The sequence below is a fragment of the Strigops habroptila genome, chromosome Z (genome assembly GCF_004027225.2).
Source record: "Strigops habroptila isolate Jane chromosome Z, bStrHab1.2.pri, whole genome shotgun sequence".
Taxonomy (NCBI): domain Eukaryota; kingdom Metazoa; phylum Chordata; class Aves; order Psittaciformes; family Psittacidae; genus Strigops; species Strigops habroptila.
The window spans coordinates 99,241,582-99,267,205 of record NC_044302.2 but is presented as its reverse complement, the minus strand read 5'-3'; the positions used below and the strand labels follow the sequence as shown (position 1 = coordinate 99,267,205).

General features: G+C 49.0%; 1 protein-coding gene across 4 annotated transcripts in view; it reads right to left on the bottom strand.

Moving 5' to 3' along the window:
* The window catches only part of CTIF (cap binding complex dependent translation initiation factor), a 150,677-nt gene extending 128,563 nt beyond the window's left edge, over positions 1 to 22,114 (bottom strand). For 3 of the 4 annotated variants that reach the window (XM_030512939.1, XM_030512940.1, XM_030512941.1), the window contains exon 1: positions 21,931 to 22,113. The gene's annotated coding sequence lies outside the window, so the exon portion shown is untranslated. Of the gene's footprint in view, positions 1 to 21,930 lie in introns of all 4 variants that reach the window. The other variant, XM_030512942.1, reaches the window with a different exon arrangement.
* Positions 22,115 to 25,624: the final 3,510 nt, after the last annotated feature.

Genomic DNA, 25,624 nt, shown 5'->3' with positions numbered 1-25,624 from the left:
GTTTTTCATGAGGTGGGAGATGAGCTTCCCTCTCTTGCAGGGGGAATATGTTACCTTCGGCTTGTGATGGATGTTGCCAAGGAAAAAAAAGGAAAAACCAGTATACAAGTATGAAAACAACTGTCTGAACTTCAGGAGGTGAACAGAGGTGAGTTTATGGGCCATCTGATGGATGTTGGTCCCATCCCATGGGGGGATGCTCCACTACATGGAATGCCAGGGCAAGAAGTCTGCTGGAGCATCACTCTGGCTGCAGAACAACAGCAAGGCATGCTCCCCATCCCCTGGTTTTTATACAAATCCAATACATGGAAATAGATCAGCATTTTTAGAAATAAAACCTGAAACGGGTCTTATAAAACCCCCAACCACCAGCCCCTGAATCAAGAACAGCCTGAGTTTTATAACCTATTTCTACATGGCTGATTCTACGAACTGTGACTTGAGTCAGACATAATCAATTTTCGCATTCCCCTGCTTCTACTAAAAGCTAATGGAACAAGAGCCCACATTACACCTTATACTTATTATTTTTCACCTTTGCAAAGGAAACATCACCAATTAAAAGTATTTGAAGAAACAGCAAAAAAGGGCAGGTTTCACACATGCTCCACAGTGTCCTCTTTGAGGCTACACTGCATCTCCTCTGAGAACACAAAGCATCGCTCCAGTACCCTGGGTAGGACATGATGCAGGCATTATCACAGAATCATAGAATCCCAGACTGGTTTGGGTTGGAGGAGACCTTAAAGCTCATCCAGTTCCAACCCCTGCCATGGGCAGGGACACCTTCCACTAGAGCAGGTTGCTCCAAGCCCCTGTGTCCAACCTGGCCTTGAACACTGCCAGGGATGGGGCAGCCACAGCTTCTCTGGGCAACCTGGATTATGCTAGAAGACATGACAAAGGATGCTGTCCTACCAGAAGAGCTTGCACACATACACTGTACACACGTGCGTGCCCCCCTGTGATGCACAACACAGGCAGCAATCCTCAGGCAACCAACATGCTTATTCTGCCCATTTCCTCTGCAATCCCAGGGGATGAGCCCTGGTCCTACGGAAACAGCAGCCAGGGTGCAAAACTCCCAGTGCAGGCAGTGCTCTGCAGGCAGAGAGCACAGCCCATCTCCTAATTAAAGTCCTGTAATAACGAGCTGATCCACGAGCTATGCAACTGCACGTTTCGACCACCTGCTTGCATGCTGGCCACCATGTACTGGTCTTTTGCAAATAACCAAAGGGAAACCATTATCAGACAGAAAATCTTTTCTTTCCAGGCACCCAGGCAATATAATGGGCACTTGGGCAGTGAAAAGCCCTGTAATCCTAAAAGACACATTCCACTCTAAGTTGCGATGTCAACCTGCTGAAGCAATCTGCCCCGCGGGCCGCTGCGGCATCCCCCGGTCAGCAGCAGCCCCGGAGGGTGCTTAATCCCTATTAAATCATGCTCCTGGTTTGCTGGCAAAGAGCGTTTTTGCGCCTGTACGCCAGCTTTTAGCAGCATTCAGCGGATGTATCTCGGCTGCCAGCCAAAATGCTGAAGCTGCCACTGCGGATGGATGGATGGATGGACGGATGGATGGATGGATGGACGGACGGATGGATGGATGGATGGATGGATGGATGGGATTTTATGCTAGAAGAAGCCAGCTATCCTCTCTTCCCTGGAATAACAGAATGCTTTGGGTTGGAAGGGACCCCTAAAGGCCGCATAGTCCAACCCCCTGCCACGGGCAGGGACACCTTCCACTAGAGCAGGTTGCTCCAAGCCCCTCCGTCCAACCTGGCCTTGAACACTGCCAGGGATGGGGCAGCCACAGCTTCTCTGGGCACCCTGTGCCAGCGCCTCAGCATCTTCATGGCAAAAAATTTCCTCCTTCTATCTAGTCTGAATCTCCCCTCTTTTAGTTTAAATCTATCACCCCTTGTTCTGTTGCTACAGGTTTCCCTCTTTTGTAGAAATGAAGCTCTTCCGTGCAACAAGGCAGAGGTAGGAGAGCCTCAGGTGCCTCCCACATTCCAGGTCTTTGAAAGATAAAATAGGAATGAGGAAGCAAGATGCTTTTCAAGCATCAGCCACCTTCTGCACCAGTCAGCAATGGAGAAAAGCAAGTCATCCCTGGGTTCCTGCTGCTCCGACCAAGGGGACCTATCCTTCCCCACATTGGAGCCAATGATGCTTGGGCTTGTGTTACATTGGCAAAGCAAGGAGCAGACTTCAAGGAGAGACAATTCCCTATGCCCTAAATCTGGCTTGCTTCTAAGGGATCTCTGTGCATTCCACCTAACCTGAGCTGCTCAACTGGAACTGGAAAGGAAATTAATCCAGTAAACTTGTGCCATTTTGCAGAGGAAAGAGAAAATAAACAAGTTACCATGCCCCTCTCTGAGCTAGTTAAACTCATCTGAAAAACCCCGTGCACAGATAAGTATATTCAGAAATTTTCTGAATCTTTAATTACCTTCAGTGCTAAAAAAATCCCTAAAAATCCCCACTCAGCAACACCTACAAACAAGGAAGATTTCCAAAACTCTGGATCCTGGACCCCCGCTCCTCCACCGCATTCAAATGTTCAAGTTATAAAACAAGCAGCAGATTGGCTTTTGCACCATGTCCACCCTGGGACCATCAATCATGGGCCGTTTCAGGGCCCATACAGGCAGCAGCCACAGCACCACCACCAGTGAGATCTTGTAAATATCCTAGTGGAAAAGAAGAATAATTTGGGAAATTGGCAATTCTGTAGATGCAGAAGGAAAATAAACCCCTTCCGTATAACAGTGCTGGTCTAATAATAATAAATTAAGAGGCAGGGAACCAAATGAAGCCCTGGGGAAGCACAAGCAGACAGGAAACCCTGTGGGGTTGGTGTTCTACACTGTGCAAGCAAGTCCACCATGACACAGAGCTGGCCAAGGAAGGAGGACATCAGCGACATGAGAGCTGAGCTTTCTGGCACTTCTGTCCCTGCTTCTGGTTTCCTCCAGGTTTAAATATATCCACGTAAGAACTGCAGCCACTTGGAAAGACAGGGAAAAAGCCATGAGCACCATTGCCCACGCCCTACCTACTTGTTGAAGCTTCTGCTTGGGAAAGAAAGACAGAGCCCAACACACACCCAGCAAAATGTCTGACCCTTGCACATTTAAGGACAGGTTTTTGTCTCGGGATTGAGTTGGACACCAAAGCTTTCCCTTCACCTGGGGCTGGACAGTGTCCTCCTTAGCTCCTGCTCCTGGTCCCATGGACTGAATGTGGTCCAAATAGCCAGTCTCCATCCAGCGAATTCACTGCATCATGGAGAAATGGTTCTCATTGCAATCAGAGGTACCATGGGAATTAAACTCAGCTCCCTGAGGCTGCTGTGGGCAAAAGGCATCACCCAAGACAGCTCTCACAGCTTGGGAAGATGCCCTTGCAGACCCCAAACCCATTTTTCAACCTACAAGGATCTCCCATAGCAATTAGGAGAGCAAACGTGATACCCAAACAGACCCAGGTTTTGCATTGGGCTCCCAAAAGCTGCCTTGGGAAGGTAGAAGACCCAGCTCAGGCACCACAGGTCCCGCCAAGCCAAGGAATGCCACTACATGGCAGGGATGGGCTCTAGCTCCTTGTGGCCAAAGCCCCAGCACCAGGCAATGCCCAGTCCTGGATGTGCGGGGATCAGACCCTCCCCAAGCTTTGCTTTGCCCAAGCATCATGGACCGAGCCCCTGAGCTTTACCCTCCTTTTGAACCCATCCCCAGCTTTTATCTCCTTCCAGCGGCTTGTGACACAGCCTGAACCAATTCACCAGGATAACGCCTCCCTTACGGAACCAGCCCTGCAAATACCAAGCAAAGCACCTCCCCAGACAGGAATTTTCAGGAGTTACTGGCAGCCACCAGCTCCTTTTGGAGGTATGAAACAGCTCCTTTCGGAGGCATGAAACAGCTCCTTTTGGAGGCATGAAACAGCTCCTTTTGAAGGCATGAAGCGCATTTTTTTTCACAATCAGTCCCGCATCTGCTTTCTGCTTCACTGGATGTTCTGCAGCAGCGACACAGCCACATATCTCCCCAAAAGCCCTTTCCAGGTGACCCTACTCCCTCTTTGGTTATTTCCCCCCCTAAATCATAACAAGCGATGGGGATGGGAAGAGCAGCCTGCCAAACTCCAGGAGTAAAGATGCTTCAAGTATTTGCGCAGCCACATTTATCACCCAGGGGACATCTGGGTTTGATTAATAGGAGGTAAATGAAGTAGCTCAACTCGGCTGAACACCAGCGGGCAGGAGGAGGACAGGGAGGTTTTCATTAACACAAAGCAAATAGAGAGACAGGTACTTCCAGGACACGATAGCCGACCTATTTTGAGATGAACATGAGATCAAGCGAGCTTAGGGAGTGTCTATTTACCTCCAGCAGCAGCACCGACAGTCTAGACGACTGGCCCAGACCAAGACAGCTCATGTTCAGCCTTGGCATCCACCAACCCTATGTCCTAACATGCCCTGATGTCAGCATGCATGACAACAGTCCCTTCTCCAAACCCCAGGTCCTGGATGTCCCGCTGAGCACCAGCACTGCTGCTGGTATATGGGGGACAAGAACCTCAAGCTCATCCCGAAAAGTCCTGGAGCTGCTCTGTGTGTCCAAGTGCTTTTATCCATCATGGACCCAAGCCTGCCACACACTGCATGTGTGATTGGGATGTATTGCTCGCTCCACCGTGCCTCATTTCCCTCTCTTGTAAAACACAACAAGTCTTATTAGGACTTATATTAAAGGCTTGGCTTTCCCTTCTAGCTTGGGGAGGAGGAAAGAGGACTTGGAGCTTCAAAGTGCTACTGCAGGGAAGGCATCACAGATCTAGAGGGTCTTTGATGAACATCACAAGTTTGGCTTTAGTTTTTAGAACGCCCCTGGGGTGACTGCACTGAGTAAATATCCAGCAGCTCAGGAAAAGCAGGCCAAGAAGGCACCAAGAGAAGCGTTTTCTCCACAAACACAGCCTGGCCAGGGATAGTGCCAGAAATACTTATTTTTGTAAGTTTTCCTCCTGGCCCCAAAGCAAATGCTGTTCTTACAAGGTTGGATGACGACTGCAGGACCCATGACCACCTGCAGGTATCAGAGACCAATGGGATCCATCTTTCAGGACAGCTTTGTCCACCCCAAGACCCTACGTGCAATGGAAAACCCACCAGCCATGCCTAGCACTGATAGCCCCCAGTGACCGGAGGACCTGCAGGCATGAGGACAACCCAGAAACACATCCACAAATGAGTTTTATACTATTTTATGTTCTTTTATTGAAGGGTCCTTCATGTTCATCATGAAGGTCTTCCCATGATAACCTCTATCATGTGGCAGCCCCACTGAATATGACTACAGGGACCAAAGGAGCTTGTGCCAGGCCATGTCAGCGTCTGAGAAAGTCCTCTCCTGCAATGGCCAACTCTGCTTACACCCAAGGTATTAACAGCCCCAAAGTTAATAATAACGAGGACATGGGGGGAGGACTGTAACTGCAGCGAAGGGGAGCTGCATCAGCAGTTCCAGAAGAAACACCATAGTAGGACTCCTGATATTCACATACCTTTGACCTCAGAGAAGCAAATAAAGAGCCCAAACTGTTTAGCTTTGGATAAAAAAGGAAAGAGGTAAGGGAGAATTTGATTAATCAAAAGGCTGTGTAACGCTACATACCCAGATGGTATCTCACTCACATTAAAGGGAATTGCAGGTGGAAGCCCATTACTGCCAGCTCTTGGATGCCTGCACAGTGCAGGTCAGATGAGGGCATCTGTGAGATCTTTATGACCCACCAATTAAGTAGCTGAGTTAACAAGAGGCTGGAAAAGGCACTTCTGGAATAAATTATACAAGATGAACGATCCAGAAAACACACTCTGCGCCTAGCCCTGAGTTACTGCAAGCACTTGGAGCCTGCAGAGGAAGACGGAATGAATGCCAGCATAACCACAGAATGCTGGGGCTTGGGTTAGGCTTTCCTCACACCCACTACAGCTTTCTTCAGGGCTTCTCCCTCTCACAGGGATGTTGAAGAACCTTTGTGCTTCCTGAGGTGTCCATGGGGACACCCAGCTCCTGGTGAGCATCACCACACCTCCACGAGGTCCAGAAGAAGCCCAATGCCTTGCAGCATCAAGAACCAGAGGTGATACCTGGCACTCAAGCCCCAAATGTGCTCTCCTCTGGTGTGGGATGAGGGTCCTGTTTCTCCCCAGCCACATTCACCCAAGGAACCAAATCCACCTTTGCAGAAGCAAAAGGCTGAACCCATCGCAAATAAATAAATAAATTAATAATAATAATTAAAATAATAAAATCATCACTTGTTTGCCATCAACCCAGCTTTGGCTTGGTGAATCTTAAATAGTTTTGGTCAAGTCACTGCAGCCAAAACGCTGGGAAGAAAATGCTGGAAAAATTTATTTCATTTTTAAGCATTTGGTATTTTTAAACAAAGGATTTTAACTTTTATTTCACACTGACATACAATAAATTTCCACAGCTCTCCATTATGGTGTAAAATACTTTAAAACAGATTTCATTTTGGAGTGAATAAAGCCTCTTTGACTCGCCACTATTTCGTTTTCTGATTTAACAAAGGAAAAATACCTATTCTTATTGACACCGGCTAAAATGCCTCTTACCACCCACAATTATCCTTAATAAAATGATCTTTTTACAGGCTAATTCATTGGAAAAAAAGAAATGCAGTTAGCATCAATTATTTGTTTTATGGGCTGATGTTGAGGAGTATTCAGAGTATCTGAGGATAACTTGGGACACCCACCCACAGGGTGCAGCACTGCTCCAGGACAGAAGATGTAATTTGAAGTGTTACTGTAATTCACATATAAGTTAGAAAGCCATAGGAACTTCAGTAAAGTTCATATTTACATATATATATATTAGAAAAGGGAAATAAGGAAAATGGGAACCCACATCCCTTCAGAGACAGGGGGATCTGCTGCAGCCCCTATTCTGCAGGTAAGGTGTGATGCAGGACACAACCCCAGTGCCAGCCCTTTCAGGCTTCATCCTTCCAGCAATGCTTTGGCTTGTTCTCACCTCCTCCACAGGCTGCGCTGCCCCAGAAGAAAATATTTACTCTCTGGAGACATCAGGTATTGCACAAGATAACACCCAGGGCTGCAGAAACCTAAACAGAGATAAAGCCTCGCTGCAGCCCCACTGCATCCTCTCCTGCTCCCTTTCAGGTCAAACTGGATCTTGTACATGACAAGGGAGTAAAAGAATAAACCCAAAACCAGACAGGTTTTCAGGATAATGCTGATGACTTGTTGTTTTTCAACCCCTCTGCCACCAAGCCGCTGCGGTGCTGCTAACCTCTGCTGATCCCATCAGGTGGTTTAACCAGGAAGCTTAGCGGTAAGCCCTGTCCATGCAAGGAGGCACCAAGTTACATCAGGTTATTCTCTGCCTGACAGGGACCACAAAGGCTTTTGGTTACCACGGGGGCAATTCCCATTTTCAATTTTCAGAAACAAAACTGTGAACGGAGGGAACTCACCCCGAGATGCAATGTTTTGTTGTTGGGTTGCCTTGGGGTTTTTTTTTTCTCTCCTAGGCTTTATTTTATCTATGTTGAAGTAGCTGTTAAATCCTGTTAACATGCTGCAAATCCCTGTCTTGCTGAAGAAAGAATTTGGCATCTTTGAAAGGTAACTGGCCTCTATCTGTACCCAAATAAACCCCTTACGAACAGGAAAGTGGGCAGGTAGGGAAGGGAGAATCTGCAGCAGGGAGGGCAGGGCAGCAGGAGGGGTCTGGCAGAAATAAGGGAAAATGGGATAGGGAACAACAACAACAAAACAGGAAAGGGAACAACAACAAAATGGGATAGGGAACAACAACAACAACAAAATGGAATAGGGAGCACAACAACAAAATGGGATAGGGAGCACAACAACAAAATGGGATAGGGAGCACAACAACAAAATGGGATAGGAAATAACAACAAAAAAAGGGATAGACATCAACTCTGCACCCATGAGAAGGGCAGAAAGTGGCAGTGCACAATTTTCACCCATTAACTTCAGCAGCCAGAGGATTTCCACAGTAAAGAGGATGCACATGTAGACAGGAGGAAGAAGAGGGGGTCACATGAAGAGCAGGGCTGCAAGCAAAGCATGCAGGGGGGCTGCCTGGAAGGTCTGGAAGGCTGGAGCCACCAAACCCAACAGGATGGCCATCAGAGCAGGAAAGGTATTTCACAAGTACTGCACTGTATCTGGCTATAAACCTTATTCTCTGGCTTCATCCAGGCTGAGTGAATGAATAACATCATTAAAAGGCAGACGAGAAATCAAATAGCAGCTTGGAGAAACCAGGGAAGCCTCCTGAGAGCCAAGGAAACCTGCGTGATCAAGGGAAGAGCGAGATTATAATAATGAGGTCAGTTGGTGATAAGCCTCAGTGCACACAGGCGCTGCTGCCTCGCTCGAAAGTGGTGATGTCCCCAAGGAGCTGAGGAACCCAACAGTGACATGCCAGGGGCATGGAAAAGACTGGCAGCAGAAAGCCCTCTCCGGCAGCAAACCACAGCGGCTCATCACCTCATGGTCTGAGGATCAGTAGCTGCAGCATGGGAAACTCCGATGGGATGTCAGGGAATTACTTCAGTGTGAGCGTGGGTCAGCACCCAAGAGGTGACCCAAGGGGGTGTGCAGTCTCCATCCCTGGAAAGAGCATCAATGCTCAGCTGGATGAGGCCCTAAGCAGGCAGGTTTGATGTAGAAGCTGTCCCTGTGCTAAGCAGAGGGCTGCCCCTCAGGACCTCCAGAGCTTACGTCAATCCAGACTAATTCTGGATTGCCTAGGGAGTCCTTCCCTTAGCCCAGACTTCCAGGACAAAGCCACCAGGTCTGACTTCCAGCTTAATCAAAACAAGAAGAAACCTATTCCCAGCAGCAAGTGGCCTGGAATTCCCAGCTGACCTTCAGGAGAGGTAACTGAGGTTGACATGAAGCTCTAATAGATGACGATCACTCTCAGCAAGCAAAGCCTTCTGCTCCAGGAGGCAAAGGGGATGGTCCCTGCAGCAACTGGGGTATAGGGTATGCATGCAGTTTTCCCTGTAACAACAAAACCGATTTCTATTACCCATCTCTTCCTTCCTGGATGGTCTGACATCAGCTCTGCCCATTCTGTCAGCCTCAGGGCTCAAGGACATGGAAAAGCCCCAGCTACAGCCTCAGAGCAGGAGCTGGACTGTGCTCACATCCAGGTGTCTGACACTGGACCAAGCAAACAGGAAAGGGAGACAAAGAGGAGGATGTGCTCACTTGCCCTGAGGACTCCTCCTCTCTTCCTCCCCATTTGTACCACACAAGAGCCATCATCTTCCCCAACTGGGTCGTCCAACACCGGGGCCCAAAATCCAATCCACCAGTCACCTACTGTTAGGACTTTAGGGTCTCCCTCCAGATGGTGACTTGAATGAAACCCTCACCTTCCAGAACCCACTTGCTTTTGTTAACAGTGGAGGCAGATACCTCTCCATTGGTCTCTCCAAAATTTCTTCTAAGCTGCTTCTTTATGAACACCTCACCACTGCTCCCGCTTGCCCCTACAACCCACATCTTGTCCGTGGACAGCTCACACATCAACCCACAGTGTGAGATGCTCTTGTGAAGCCTCACGCTTTCAGACCACACAGATGTCACTCCAGCAAGCTGTGTTGATACCAGCAAGCTTTTACAACCAACTGCCGAGTACTCCACCAACACATGAAGTCCTTCAGGACATGAATACTTCACTGATTGACTGATCCACATTAAACCAAGTCTTCACATGAGAAGAGCATCCTACAGACTCAAGCATCCTGTAGGTGCTTCATGCAACCATGATGTTTCCGCAGTCAATACAGTTCACTACCCAAAAAAACCAGCAGCCCTTCTTAAATATACACACAGATCTTTCCATACTCTTAGGTCATGCAGGTGGCCTCATGCATGCTGCTCATATTCAGCCTGCAAACTCCTGTCCTTAGCTTCCCCACTAACGCTCTCGTTTGGTTATGTATCCAAACTCCCTCCAGCACATTAGAAATCAGTGGCTGCAGTTTCTCATGTACTTTGAATCAAAGTTCACAGCTTTTTTGTTAAAATAATTGGCTAATCAAAGCCATTGCTTCCAAGCTGACATTCCTCCTAATGCTGTAATCAATAGACAGAGATGCTCAGAAGAGAGCTAATGTGGCCTCAGCTGAGTGTAGGTGCTGTAAGGACAAGGCTCCAGCTTTTCATCTGTGCCAATGGATGATATGGAGGAGACCCAAGAAGTGACAAGCTGAAAGCACAAGATGGATGTGTCCGCTGTAATAAAATGGATAAACAGAATTAAGGAAATAAGTGGAAAATTACAGTCTGAGGCTTATTAGCCTATGGAGAGGAAGGCGTTACTGGCTGACACTTCCCATCAAGCTCAGTGTAACGCTTGTAGACATGTGAAAAGGTCAGAAGCATTTAAAGGACAGAGGGGAGGACTTGCCAACAGATTCATCTCTTGACATACAGTCTGATGGATCTGAATCACACCACTGGATGCTTTACAACCAGCACCCTGGTTAACTAATGGCCTCTGACAGGGCCATGATTTGGTTGGGTTTCTTAACAGAAAAGTAAAAAAGATGAACACAAGGAAGCAAAACTCAAGTTGGGTTACTGAAGCACTTCTAGGAGATGACCAACTTCAGACTCCCCAGTATGCCCTAAACCTCCAAGCAAGAGACAGCTTAACCACCAGCATAGCCATCAGTGTTACCACCACATTTGCCCCATCCCTGGAAAAGTTGGGCCAGGTTGGACACAGGGGCTTGGAGCAACCTGCTCTAGTGGAAGGTGTCCCTGCCCGTGGCAGGGGCTTGGAACTGGATGAGCTTTCAGGTCCCTTCTTAACCCAAACCATTTTATCATTCTATGATTCCTTCCAAAGTGCCTCCTTTGTCTTTCCAACCATCCTTTCTTCCTTGTGCATTTATGGCTGGAACTGCCAGGAGAGAGCCTCCCCCATGCACTTTCCATGGCAGACAGTTCCTTGAGGAGGTAAGTAATGCGAGGGGCAGGTGAAACCTGCCTCCTGCAAGGCTACGACACCTTCTCCAGAAACATCTGGCTGAACTAGACCGGTTTGATTCAACAGACATCCCATAAAGATCAGACATAACTTCCGTGTCTTGGGCTCTGTGCTCCTTACCCCAAGATTTTGGGCTAGTCAAGGTCCTGTTCTGGGGCACTCCACGCAATACCTTTGCTACCAGAAAACCGCATTAGCTGTTCAATACGAGGACTCACAGGTAGCACCTATGCAGCTGGATGTACCTTAGTGATGTTTCAGCCACACTGCAGAAGCTTGGTCTAACCCTGCTGGGCAAGTCTAATAAAACCAAGCTATTAGAAGCTCTGCTGGCACCAGTCCTGTGACATGAGACCACCATCCACTGTGCCAAAAGGCCTTGCTTTTCAGTTCTTCTCAAGCACAACAAGGTCACGATGAAGGTCCATATCAATAGCTACAATCCTTGGTGCCAAATGAGGTCTTAATATACACACACAAAAAAAAACCTTGAATCTTGTGACCAGTAGAGAAGTCTCTGCTCACAGCACAAGAGCTTCAATACAGCTACACCTGGAGTTACTGATGTTGTACCAAAGGCTTGTGAAACCCTAAAATGCACCAATTCGGCTATGTCAAAGGGGGATCAAACTCCGCTGCATGCAGCACATGGATGAACAGTGAGTATACACCTATTACCATAAAACAGTGCCCAAACTTCTGCAGCACCTACAAGACATTGCTCCCAGCCAGAGCCAGCCCAGCAGCTGAGGAACCACATGGGAGAGTGGGACAGCAAAGGCTCAGGACTGCTGCTGTGGAGGTAAGATCTGCCCAGCAAGGATTCCCTCACATACACCCTCAGCAAGGACCCTGTCACACACAAATTACATACATATATAGTATACACATACTCCTGAGAGTAATGATTTGAGAGAAGACAAAATATGAGAGAAGAATAATTTGAGGGAAAGCTAATTCCTGCTCCAACAACTTTTTAAAACAAAGGATTAAGTGGCGCACGTTGGAATTTCCTGAGCACATCAAAATTGCTTTCAGGGCTTGAGTCTCTGGGCTTTGGAGGGGAGAGAAAAGGTTGGGAGTTTCTTTTTATTTTCGCTTCTCCCCTTCAGAAAGCAGCAGAGTTTGCAGCTGAAACTGCAAACTAATGCCCTTGTTTTTCATATAGTACATGGCCTGGTTTCACTTAGAGTGGCAGACAACTTAGGGACTCCCTCGTTGAGCAGCAGCGTCTGAAAGCCCTGCAGAGAGCAAGTGATGCTCCCACCCTGGTATTTAGCAGCTGGTTCAGCCCTGCCGTGAAAGGCAAGCTGGCAGCAGCCCTGCACAGAGCGAGCGTCACCATCCATCCATCATCCGCACAGACCTCTCCCATCAGTGCCTGGGCGAGCACGGCATCCTTCAGCAGGGCCGGCAGCACGACCGGAGTCACCTCCTCTCCTTGTGTCCTGGGTTCAGCTGTCACAGTTATTTTTCTTCCTAGCAGCTGGTGCAGTGCTGTGTTTTGGCTTTAGTCTGAGAACAATGCTGGTAATGCACCGATGGTTTGGTTGTTGCTCAGTAGCACTTACCCTGATCAAGGACTTTCTCAGTCTCATGCTCTGCCAGGGGCACGAGAAGCCGGGAGGAAGCAGAGACAGGACCCCTGACCCAAACTAGCCAAAGGGGTATTCCATACCACAGCACATCATGCCCAGTATAGAAACCGGGGGGAGTCACCCAGAAGGGACCAATCCCTGCTTGGATTAAGGCTGGGTATCAGTTGGCAGGTGGTGATCAATTGTACTGGGCATCACTTATGCTTCTGAGCTTTCATCTCTCCTCTTGTTGTTTCTTATCATTATTGTTGGTATTCTATTATCACTATATTGTTCTTTATTTTAGTTATTGGACTGTTCTTATCTCAACCCACAGGGTTTATATTCTTTCTATTATCCTTCCCATCCGTCCTGAGGAGGGAAGCCGGGGGGGGGGAGCAAATGACAACGTGGTGCTGAGTTACTGGCTGGGGTTCAACCATGACACCTTGGCTATTCCATGTCACCAAATTTCATCATTTCATACAGTACGGCTAGGGTAGCTCCCCAGATTTCATTTGGCTGACTCGCCTGCCTCTCTGCAGATGTCCGTGCTCACGGATGACGAGCATAGCAGGAGACCCGGAGCTGCCGCAGGCCTGGCAGCGTGTCCTCCTCATTGCATTACTATCCTCCTGGCACAGGCAAAGCTCCTGCCAACGGCTCATCCTCCCCCTGCACTGTGTCCTTCCCCACCAAAACGTGGGGTGAGGAGGCAGACAGGCTCCTGCTCAATGAGCCGAGAGTAACTGGAGGTGCTCAAGGGAAAACCTCAGCAAAGCCAGCAAGGGATGACGGTGCAAACCAGAGCAGGGGAAAGGCTGAGTCACTTCCTCCCCCAGAGCCCTAAATAGAGTGTAAGAAAATCCATTCCCCAAGCTGACAAAAAAGGAAGAGAATCCCCAGTTTGAAAAAAAATAAATAAATAATCAAAGTGCACATAGTGACGGCAAAAAGGGAAGGGACAGAAAAGGCAGCCTCGTGCTGCAGCTGGAATGGCAAAGGCTATCAGGAGCAGAGGGGGCAGAGCATCATACCCGGCTCCTTTGGGAACTGGGGGTTCACTCATCACTTTGAACAGCAGCTCCAGCTGCAAGGCAAGTTCATGGACCATGGACGATGCTGGAAAGCAACTGTGCTGCTGCCTCAACTCCTCCAGGCGATGCTGCCAGCCGCGACTGAGTCTCGATGGGCAACTGCAGCGAACCCGGGCAGAGCCTGGGCAAGCTTTTGGGGACAGATTTTATCCCCTCCTCAATGTCCAAATGCTCTACGAGAGCTTCTAGGTGGTGCATGAAACATCACTATTAGGAGAAGTAACAGTATAATACTACCTCATTATCCATCCCAGCAGGTAGGCAGCGAGGCTAAGCTCAAAGCTGGAAAACCCTTTTGAACTACTGCCTGTTACAGGCAGGAGAATCCGGATATAAACCAGCCACCGGCTTGTCACTGCAAGCTTGGTGGTCATGCACAAGCACAGAATCCTGGGAACAGTGTGGGAACATAGAACAGAACAGTTTGGGTTGGAAGGGTCCTTTTAAAAGTTGTTAGAATCACCCCATCACACCCTCCTGGGCAGCACCCCTACCCCAGTTCCCTCCTTCCCCATGTTCAAGACAATTTGGATCATTTCCTTCAAGAAAACCTAGTGAATTACTAAAGGTTCTTCTGAGTTAATTGACCCACTTGCACCCAGACAGATGGTATTTAAGCTCATGATTGCTGCAGCCTCTCCTTATAGGAGAAAAAAAAAGGAAAGATGAAGAAATGTGGATTTCTTTCTTCCACCCTTTTTCCTACAGCCTGTATGTTCTTATCTTTGAGACCTGCAGCCCTCTGTCAAATTTGGCTGAAATTAATCCCTGGGTTAAAAAAGCTTCTGGAGGAATAGTGAGTGTCTGAGCGCATAAGCCTCATTTCTGTTAATTAAAAAAAAAAAAACCCAAACAAACAAAAAGGAAGCACTGAAACAGAGGAGAAGCTTCAAAGTGGCTGTTTGCAGTCAGTAAATAAACTGTTCAACCCATGTAATGAAAATATATTTTAAAAAAGGCTGAGTAAATACCCTTTCTTGGAGCTGACTTCGAGCAGGATGATGTGTGCTCTGCAGATGTTCCAAAACCCAGGAAGGAGGGAGAGGGACCAGCACCCTGGGGTGAGTGTATTTAAAGCATCAAGGCAGGGAGGGATGCTGCTGTTCTGCTGACAGTCAAGCGCTCCACAGGGCCACGATGTCCTGCCCACCACCAATGCTGCTCCAAGTATCCACAAAGGCAGCAGAAAACGCTCCTCTGCCTGCGCCAGGCCGGCATGGGACAGAGCAAGGATGCAAGAAGCGATGGAAAACTCACTGTTCCCCAGAAGAGCTTTCCAGAAGCGTGTGTTTTCACTGCAGAGCTGCCGCCAGGATGTGAAAAACTGCTAGTCTCAAAATAAGGGGAAAAAGCTGTTGGAGAAGGACATCCATCACCTCATCACAGCTGGTCCCCTGCGGCTCTTCAGCCTCTCCATCCACACCCGTGACCTCCTTTACCTTTAGAGGCATCTCATTTAGAGGCTTCCTTTAGAGCCATCATGGTGAGACCCCACGGACCCTGAAAACTCCACCTAACCCATCTACGAGCTTGCAATGATGAAATAGGCACGTACCAAGAAAAAGAAAATACATCATTTCCAAAAGCACCCCGAGCATCCTCCTGCTGCTGTTGTAAAGCCTCCAGCTGCAAAAATTATTGCTGCAAGCTTTAGGATCACCAGCCCAGCTTCCCGAGCTGGGAAAAATGTAATCAACGATGCCTCCAAGCCAATCACCCGCCTGGGAAGAGACATTTGGATCACCAATATACTCTGATTTATCCACCCCTGTCTCTTCTCACCATGCAAAGCAAACACCACCTTAAACATAAAACACTTCTCTGTTATTAAACTCCACCTGACAACCACAGCACAACCACAACCCTTCTTGCTTTCTTTTCCTCTCTTGCCCAGACACCCATAATGGTTATTTTTGACAGAACTTTATTAAAATCCCCTCTGGCTTCACTGCAGCCGGACACGGCGCTCAGGAGCCCTCCAGCCCAGGGGTTTGCTTCTGGCTGGGTGACGCAGGGAGCACCCAAATGCAAAACAGCATTTGCAGATCACTGCTTCGGGCTGGCTTGGTTGGACCTAGCCTACACCATAGTCCCAACAGTGACCAGAGTGCACGCTCCTTTGCAGCACAAAAAATCCTTTAACGTTCACCCCATGATTACTCCTCCAAGATTCCCCATCAGCAAACACCAAGATGTGCTTTCATAGACGTGAACCCCCTTCAAAGCCTCCTGCAGAAGCCGGTGGACCCGAAACAACATCTCCATAGACCATGTAGCAGAAGGGGCAACTCACAGCCCTCTGTGAGCCCAGCTCTGCTCCAGCCCAAATCCTGCCCAAGGCTGTGCCATCCACAACCAGCTCCATGCTGGCTGGCAAAGCTCTGCCTTCACAAACAAGATGCTCAATGCTTACGATGGCTGAGACCCCTTAAACATCTGCAGTGCGTTCTGTTCTAGCTCAGAAGTGTTCTGCTTGCAAAGACAGACTTGTAAGATTTAATTAAACGATGCAAAAAAGCAAAACACTTGGGATCATACCTACTTACTTGCAGAAGACCTTCTCAACACTAGCTTGGGATGGACTGCGTGCCACCCCTGCCACATGGCATGGCATAGAGACCCAGACTGCTGCAGCATGCTGCACTGCAGCCTCCAATGCTACTCTTCGCATGCCACCCCAGCCACTCACCTCTGGTGCCAGCTACCACTCAATGCAACCAGTGGCAAAGGGATGTTGACAGCCTGGTGTGAGTAACAGCTTCTCCCAAGGTCCAATGAACACAAGACAAGCTCCTCCAGGATTTCATGAGCTCACAAGCATTTTTCAGCATGAATTACGCACCCCGTTAATGATTTCCCATCGCAGAAGGAAGCTGGTGGCTGCTGCGTGTCTCCCTGTACCTTCTGCTTCAGTGCTGGGTAGGCTCCAGTGGTAGTGAAGCCTTCCCAGCTTCCCCAGCTGTACAAACCAGTCCCAGCGAGCTGGGCCAGCTGCAGAAGGAAGAGGAAGGTTGGTTGGGTTGGGGGTTTTTTTGCATTAAGGCCAATTAAAATCACTGGTGGGAAACAAGAAGCTTGTGGGCACTCACTTGCATCCTCAGGTCACCCGGGTATGATGTGACACCGAGGGATGGCGCACACCACACAGCCACCCACCTTGCTCCTCATCCCTAGGACATCACCACCACAGGCACGTCATCCCTCCCATAACCCTTTCCATCCTGCCACCTCAGAGATGCAGATGACTTCCAACAGCACCCAGCAGCATGGCAGACACAAGCATGCCATGGAAGGAGGTGAAGCTGAGCTAATGCTGGTGGCCACAGAGGAGACGCCCTCGATAAATTGCTGCACGTTACGAAATCCTCCTGCGGCAGCTCCTGGCTGACAGGCACGGCAGGATTTGGTCCTGCAGAGATAGCAGAGGCACAAGTTTGGTTGTGTCACCACAGCTTCTCCTACCACCCAAGGAACCAGGTTTTTCTTCTCCTGTAACACGACTGCTATGTGCCTGGGGGACAGGGGAGGAGAAGGGTTGTCTATGTAGGAGAGGAGACAGGAGCAATGGCTTTTCTGAAGGAAGCACAAGACTATTCCTCGTCAACCTGCGGTCCCTAAAGCCTCAGAACTCCTTCGACTGCCTCAAAGGAGTCTCCAAAAGCTAATTTGAAACAACAAATACCTCTATATAGAGACATTATCCCCAATCCTGGCCACTGTTGGGGTACCTCTACATCACAGAAGACCAACAATGATGATGCAGAGTCCAATAAACCAGAGCCAACCATGGCACAGCCTGAGGCGGTCATGGAATAACCAAAACCTCTCTTTTCAGCAGGGAAGTTGATGGTTAAATACACAAAAGTTTTGAGAACATCCAATGTCATCCCCATTTCAGTCTGAGCCGAGCAGGAAACATGTTTTTCTTAGGATCACCGGCAAGGCATCTATGTTGTAAATTACTATCTCTGTATACATATGCACGTATAAACACATAAATAAATAAAAACAAAACAGCCAGTGTCTCAAACAAACAGAAAATGATTGGTTAGCTGCAGTAGCCCTTTATTTTGGATGACTCAGTAATGTGCTAATTATACTCAGGTAGCAGAACTGCACCTTCTCTGAGGAGTTTCACAAGAACATCCCAAAGCATTTATGGAGATTCCTTATCCAGAAGCCTCAAAGCTTCCAGATTTTTGTGACAGGAACAGTGGTCCTTTCCCCAGCCTGATGAAGACCATGACCTACCCCTAACAGAGCAGCAGACTGTTAACTCTGAAACTTAACAATGGCATGTGCAATGTAAATGTCTTTATGTTTCTGCCAAACTGAAGAACAACGGAATCATTAGCAGTATTTAATTACTCCATTGAAATTGTCAGGCAATATGCTAAATGTGCCCCAAACAGCTGCTGAAATAGCTCATCTGCTACCCCCACCTTCCAGAGAAACCATAGGGTCTGGCTATACTTTTAGGTATAGCTCCCCACAAACATATGGGACCCCAAAGACTCGGTTGAGCAGCAAGAACATGAAATTAACTAAGGTCCAGGACGATTTTCTTGCTGCTCTGCAAAGACCTGCAGGCAAAAACTCAACCAGTGATAACTACCACAATTTCACACTGCTCCTGCTGGGAAAAGACCACGCAGCAGCAAGGGTGGCTGCAATGAAAAACGGGAGAGAGAGACCCCAAATGAGAGGGAAGAGGAAAGTCACCATAGCAAAATTTGTCTTCAGGAGACGAGGGTAGAGCACTTCACCCCAAAGTGAGGAGAAAAGAGAGAACAAAAGGAGTGTTTTTCTCACCCAAGACCAAGGGCTGAAGGAGGGACATCTGGAGATAAAGCTCAGCACCTTGTCATCTTCCCTTCCACAGTTTGGATCAAGAGCTAACAGCTATCATAAGAATGTTTTCATGCTTTGTGTATTATTTTTCACGGCTTTGAGGAACCCTGCATAGGCCATTCCCATCCTATTTGTGCGCCGAGGTTGACTCAGCTTCAAGAACAAAGGTGTCAAAGCCAGCCAAGCCCCCCGGGTAGCTCATTCCTCTCCCAAATCACATTGCAAAGGCAGAGCTGGTGTTCAGTTCACCTCCGCAAATGGTTTCTCCGGTCTCCCATCAGCCAGGGAGCTCTTGGCAATGGGCTTTACCCTCCAGCTCACCTGAGACATGTTGCTTCCCAGCATCACCTTCACCTGCAGCATCCAACCGCTGCTGCTCTGTTTTCTTTAAAATCAAACTGAGATCTTACAAATTATACAAAAAGAATGCTCTGTAAGAGCTGGGCAAGTCCCACCACATTACCTTACATTCACAGAGCCCTCCGGAGTGGTACCCAGATCCCAGGGAGGGCTCAGACAGAGCTCAGAGGCAGAGAGCTTTAGGTACAAGCACAGCCTGAGCTTCCCAAAACAAACGCCGCTCATCTCTCTGCCAAAGATAACACACTTAACGTGGGGAAACCACAGCCTACAGATTTCACTCAAGGCTCGAGGGAATAAAATCCAGCACAAGGGTTTGCTCTTCGACCTCAGGATCAGCAAGGGCAGAGCAAAGCCTTTATGGTCCTTAAAAGGAAAAATAACATGGATTGACACAATAAAATGGGGTTGTTTTCCACTCACTGGAGAAAAAGCGTGAATATTTGCTTGTCAGGGTCACTTAAGCCCTAAGCAGAGCGGGATGCTTCGCTCTCCATCCTGCATGGTACCGCCCAGCCAGCATCTGGATATTCAGAGCATGGTCCACCATCAAAAAGCCCTTCTAGATTTTGGAGAGGAGGGACTGTTAAATCATCTGATCTTATTTTGGTGTCTCTGGGTTGAGGGAAACAACCTGGAAGCTCAGTGTACCTTCTGCTTCCTCCCATCTCTTCCATTTCTGTTAACAAGGCCGTGACTTCGTGCTTCATCCTATACCTGCCTGAGTGCTGGAGGAAGAGAACTGATTACTGGAGCAGGAGAGAAGGTGGCACAGATGGAGATGCGGAAACGGCCTGTTTCAAAGGAGGCACCATGTCTCCAGAGAGGCCCAAGGGCGCTCCAGCCTTCCTCATCATGCTGGGAAACAACAGCTGCCCCTTTCCAATCTAATGGAATTGCTGCCTCAATCGGTGTGGGGTCTTACTGGTGTGGGTCTCACCACTTCCAGAGGAGCCTCGAGTGAGTCCAGAGGAGGCCATGAAGATGCTCCAAGGGCTAGAGCATTTACTCTGGAGACAACTATTGGGAGTGGGGAGGGCAAAGGAAGCCCTGAAGCTTTTCAGACACTTAAAAAAATAAAAATAAAAATAAAATAAAAGTAAAATAAAAATAAAAATAAACAAGTATGATTAAACCCCAAACCATAAACAAACCAACCACATTACCCAGAATAATGACTTCGAGGAAAAAAAGCCAAAAACATTGTATAAGCTTCTGGAGCGTGGCAGGAGAAGAGAATGGAGAGTCCTCGCTGCCGGGAAGAGCGGTGGGACAGCAGCCGGGACAGAGGGATGCTCCGGGCGAGACAGGGAGAGGGTTTCACGTGGATTTAGCTGCCTGAATGTGTCTTCAGGCACCTGGTCCTGGTCATTGCAAAGACCTACTGCAGGCAAACTCAGACCCTTTAGATATGGTCTGATTGCCCCTCTGCTGCGCTCTGGGGAGACCCCCCCTGCAGTCCTGGTCCAGCTCTGGGGCAACAGCACAAGAGGGACGTGGAGCTGCTGGAGCAAGGCCAGAGGAGGCCCCGGAGCTGCTGCGAGGGCTGGAGCAGCTCTGCTCTGGAGCCAGGCTGAGAGAGCTGGGCTGGGGCAGCCTGGAGAAGAGAAGGCTCCTGAAGGGGAGACCTTAGAGCAGCTGCAGTGCCTAAAGGGGCTCCAGGAAACCTGGAGAGGGGCTTTGGACAAGGGCCTGTAGGGACAGGCCAAGGGGAATGGCTTTAACCTGCCAGAGGGGAGACTGAGATGAGCTCTGAGGCAGAAGCTCTTCCCTGTGAGGGTGCTGAGGCGCTGGCACAGACTTTTCCCAGAGAAGCTGTGGCTGCCCCATCCCTGGCAGTGTTCAAGGCCAGGTTGGACACAGGGGCTTGGAGCAACCTGCTCTAGTGGAAGGTGTCCCTGCCCGTGGCAGGGGGTTGGAGCTGGATGAGCTTCAAGGCACCTTCCCACCCAAACCAGTCTGGGACTCTGTGAGCCTGACATAGGGAGCAGCCCCAGGAGATGAATCTTAATGGAAACACAACTCCAATGACTGTGTTTTGAGGTGCTGGGAAGACAAGGACACCCAACAACTGCGCTTCCAGACGTACGGCATTGCTGGTGGCAGCTGCAGCAAAACCCATCCCGCAACTGCCGGCTGCTCCGGTGCCACCAGCATCTGCTGTCCCTTAGTGTCACCCACGCTCCCCGAGACCACGTGCAGCCGGAGTGACTCTGCAGGAAAGCAATAACCACAGAACAACAACAAAACCTCATCCGTGGCGAGCCCTCCCTCCCTATTCCCAAACCCATCCCTGTGCCATGGACCTGGCAGCAGGTGGGAGATGTTCCCAGCTTTAGGATGCAGGATTGGGCAACCCAGGCGGGGACGTGTCCCTTTGTATGGGGTCACCCCAGGTACCGCCGCTCGCTCTCTGCATGGCCGCACTGCAATGAATGCCAATAACTGCGGTAGGGACGGGCGGGATGGGTTTTCCCTTCTCCTTTTCGCTCGCCGGAGGAGATGGAAGCAGAGCCCAGCCCTGCCCTCCATCAGGGCTCACCGAGCGATCCGGGAAGCTTCCAGAGGCCGAGCACCGGACACGAACCCAACCCCGGCTCTCCGCTTTGCGAGGCGAAGGGAACACCGGCTCTGGAAGGGGGGGGGGGCTCCACGTCCGCACACCAGCTGCCAGCGCAGGGAGGGGAACCCAGCCGGGACGAGGCCGCTCTCGCAGCGCCCAGAGGCCGGGCCCCCGCCCCGGCTCCATCCGCGGTACCAACACCCGCGCCGGGTTGCCCGCAGCGGGTCCGACCGCTGCTGAGGCAGACAAAAGGCGGGACGTGCCCCCCCCCCCCCGCTCCCCGCCATGCACACACACACACACAGAGGCACCATTACCCCCCCTCCCCGCCGCCCCGGTGCTGTGTCATCCCCCCGCCTTACCGTGCCGCGCTGTCAGGGCCGCGCCGGGAGCCGCATGGGCGCCGCGCTGAGGTGAGGGCCCGGCGGCGGCGGCGGCGGCGGCGGCGGACGGGGGGGAGCTCACACACAGACACACCGCGGGGCCGCCGCCCGCCCCGGAGCACACACCGGCTGCGGCGGAGCGACGGGACGGGACGGGGCGGCCCCGAGTGACGCGCCCGCCCGCCCCGCCCCGCCGCGGCATCCCCCGGCGCTGCCGGGAGTTGTAGTCCGAGCCCCGGGCCCGGCTCCGCCGGGATCCGCACGCAGCGGGGTCGAGCTGGTGTGAGGCGTTCCGCGCGGTAAGTCCCGCTTCACGTCGCTCCCCAGGCGGCATCCCTCGGGATTCAGGTTGGGAAACGCAGCCTCGCCCGTCCCTCCTCATCGCGGACAAGCGCGTCCATCCAGGCGTTAAGGGTGGGGGGTTTAAGCTGGGCTTAAGGGAAGGGAATGGCGAGGGTTTCCTTATAGAATCCCAGACTGGTTTGGGTTGGAAGGGACCTTAAAGCTCATCCAGTTCCAACCCCCTGCCACGGGCAGGGACACCTTCCACTAGAGCAGGTTGCTCCAAGCCCCTGTGTCCAACCTGGCCTTGAACACTGCCAGGGATGGGGCAGCCACAGCTTCTCTGGGAAAAGTCCGTGCCAGCGCCTCAGCACCCTCACAGGGAAGAGCTTCTGCCTAAGATCTAACCTGAACTTCCCCTCTTTAAGTTTGAACCCATCACCCTGTGTCCTATCGCTACAGCCCCTAATGAAGAGTCCCTCTTCACTATCCTTGCAGGCCCCCTTCAGATACTTGTTGGAAGGATCATTGGTTGAAATAAATTGTTTCCATGTAAATCAAGCACTTCACAGAATAACAGAATCATAGAATAGTTTGTGTTGGAAAGGACCTTAAGATCATCCACATCCAACCCCCTGCCACGGGCAGGGACACCTTGCACGAAACCAAGACTCCATCCAACCTGGCCTTGAATGCCGCCAGGGATGGAGCATTCACAACTTCCTTCGACAACCCATTCCAGTGCCTCACCACCCTCACAGTCAAGAACTTCTTCCTTATATCTAACCTAAACTTCCCCTGTTTAAGTTTGAACCCGTCACCCCTTGTCCTACCACTACAGTCCCTAAGGAAGAGTCCCTCTCCAGCATCCTTGTACCCCCTTCAGACACTAGAACCTGCTCTGAGGTCTCCACAGCTTCTCCTGTGAGAAGGCAGCTTCTCCTCTCCAGGCTGAACAGCCCCAACTTTCTCAGCCTGTCTTCATACAAGGGGTGCTCCAGCCCCTGATCATCCTCGTGGCCTCCTCTGGACTTGCTCCAACAGCCCCATGTCCTTTTTACGTTGAGGACACCAGAACTGTACACAACACTCCAAGTGAGGTCTCACAAGAGCAGAGTAGAGGGGCAGGATCCCGTCCTTCGACCTGCTGGTTTCCATATAAATCCACAAATTTCTGAGTCAAGAAATGTAAAAACCCCCAGAATGTAAAGACATTTCAAACACCTATTAAACACCCTTCTAACCAGCATCCATCCAGGCTTTAAGGAGGTGGGCTTAAGCTGAGCTTAAAAGTGGGAAACTGCAAGTGTTTCCATGTAAATCAGGTGTTTCCATTTAAATCCACAAAATGCTGAGTCAAGAAATGTAAAAAAACCACCCAAATTTAAACACATTTGAAACAACTTTTAAACACACTTGCAGCCAGCATCCATCCAGGCTTTAAGAAGGTGGGCTTTAAGGAAATATTGTTTCAATATAAATCAGGCATTTCCGTATAAATCAGGTGTTTCCATATAAATCAAGTGTTTCCATGTAAATCAAGTGTTTCCATATAAATACTTAAAAGTATGAGTCAAGCAATGTAAACAAACAGAATTTAAACACCTTTTAAAGACCCTTGTAGCCAGCATCCATCCAGGATTTAAGGAGGTGGGTTCAAGCACAGCTTAAAGGAAGGAAACAGTAAGTGTTTCTATATAAATCAAGTGTTTCCATATAAATCAAGTGTTTCCATGTAAATCCACCAAACTCTGAGTCAAGAAACGTAAAAAAGCACTGCAGAATTTAAACACATTTTAAGCACTTTTAAAATGCCCTTCTAGCCACCATCCATCCAGGCTTTAAGGAGGTGGATTTAAGCAGAGCTTAAAGAGGAAATTGCAAGTGTTTCCTTATAAGTCAAGTGCTTCCGTATAAACACTCAAAGTCTGAGTCAAGAAATGTAAAAACCTCAGAATTTAAACACCTTTTAAACACCTTCTAAACAGCATCCATCCAGATTTACCTTCCAAACAGCATCCATCCAGATTTTAAGGAGGTGGGCTTTAAGCTGAGCTTAAAGGAAGGAAGTGGCGAGAGTTTCCATATAAATCAAGTGTTTCCATATAAATCCACAAAATTCTGAGTCGAGAAATGCAAAAACCCACAGAATTTAAGGACATTTTAAACACCTTTTAAACCAACACCCTTCCAGCCAACATCCATCCACACTTTGAGGTGGTGGGTTTAAGCTGAACTTAAAGGAAGGAAAATGCAAGTGTTTCCTTATAAATCAAGTGTTTCCCTATAAATACAAAAAAATCTGAGTTGAGAAACTAAAAAAAACCCCAGAATTTAAACACCTTTTAAACACCCTTCTAGCCACCATCCACCCAGGCTTTAAGGAGGAGGTCTTTAAGGAAATAGCAAGTGTTTCGATATAAATCGAGCGTTTCCATATAAATCAAGTCTTTGTGTATAAACCCACAAAACTCTGATTTGAGAAATATAAGAAATCGCCAAAATTTAAACACCTTTTTAACCAATGCCCTTCTAACAGTACCCGTCCAGGCTTTAAGAAGGTGGTTAAAGTTGAGCTTGAAGGAAGGAAACGGTAAGTATTTCTATATAAATCAAGTGTTTCCATGTAAATCCACAAAACTCTGAATAGAGAAATACAATTAAAAAGTGAATTTAAATACTCTTCTATCCTGCATCCATCCAGGTTTTGAGGAGGTGGGCTTTAAACTGAGCTTGGAGGAAGGAAATTGCAAATGTTTCCATATAAATCAACTGTTTGCATATAAATCAAGCTTTTCCGTATAAATCCACCAAACTGAGTCAAGAAACGTAATAAAAACATGATTTAAACACCTTTTAAACACCCTGCTATCCAGCTGGGTCCATTTTGCCCCTTTAGACCTGCTTAAAGCTGCTTGGAAATGTCCCTACAAGCGATTTTAGCCACCTTCTCCTCACCCCACCAAGGCTCTCAGAAACACCAAACCGCCGCATCATTCCCCTTTTCCTCATTGTTTGGGTTGTATCCAAGAGCTAACTTTATTTCTGGCTGTGGATTCCTTGTCGCTCCCCACCTCGCTCTGCCCTAACATTCATCAGGATAAATGGATCATGTTAATGAACATCAGTGGAAGAAACACGGACATAAATTAACCCGGAGAAGGAACCTTGATTCTTCTTTGACGGCAAAGAGGGATTCAAGAGCTCTTTCTCCCTGCTGTGCTTTATTTTTGGCCACATCCTTTGCTGGGCAGGTTGCCATGACAACCTTGTATTCACCGGAGGGTGGCTATAATTGGGAGAGCACATTGTTAATTTAGCTCCGGATTGTATTTATTTTTTAATTTATTTTGTCGTATTTTAAGCAAAAGGGAACCGCCTGGATTTTCGT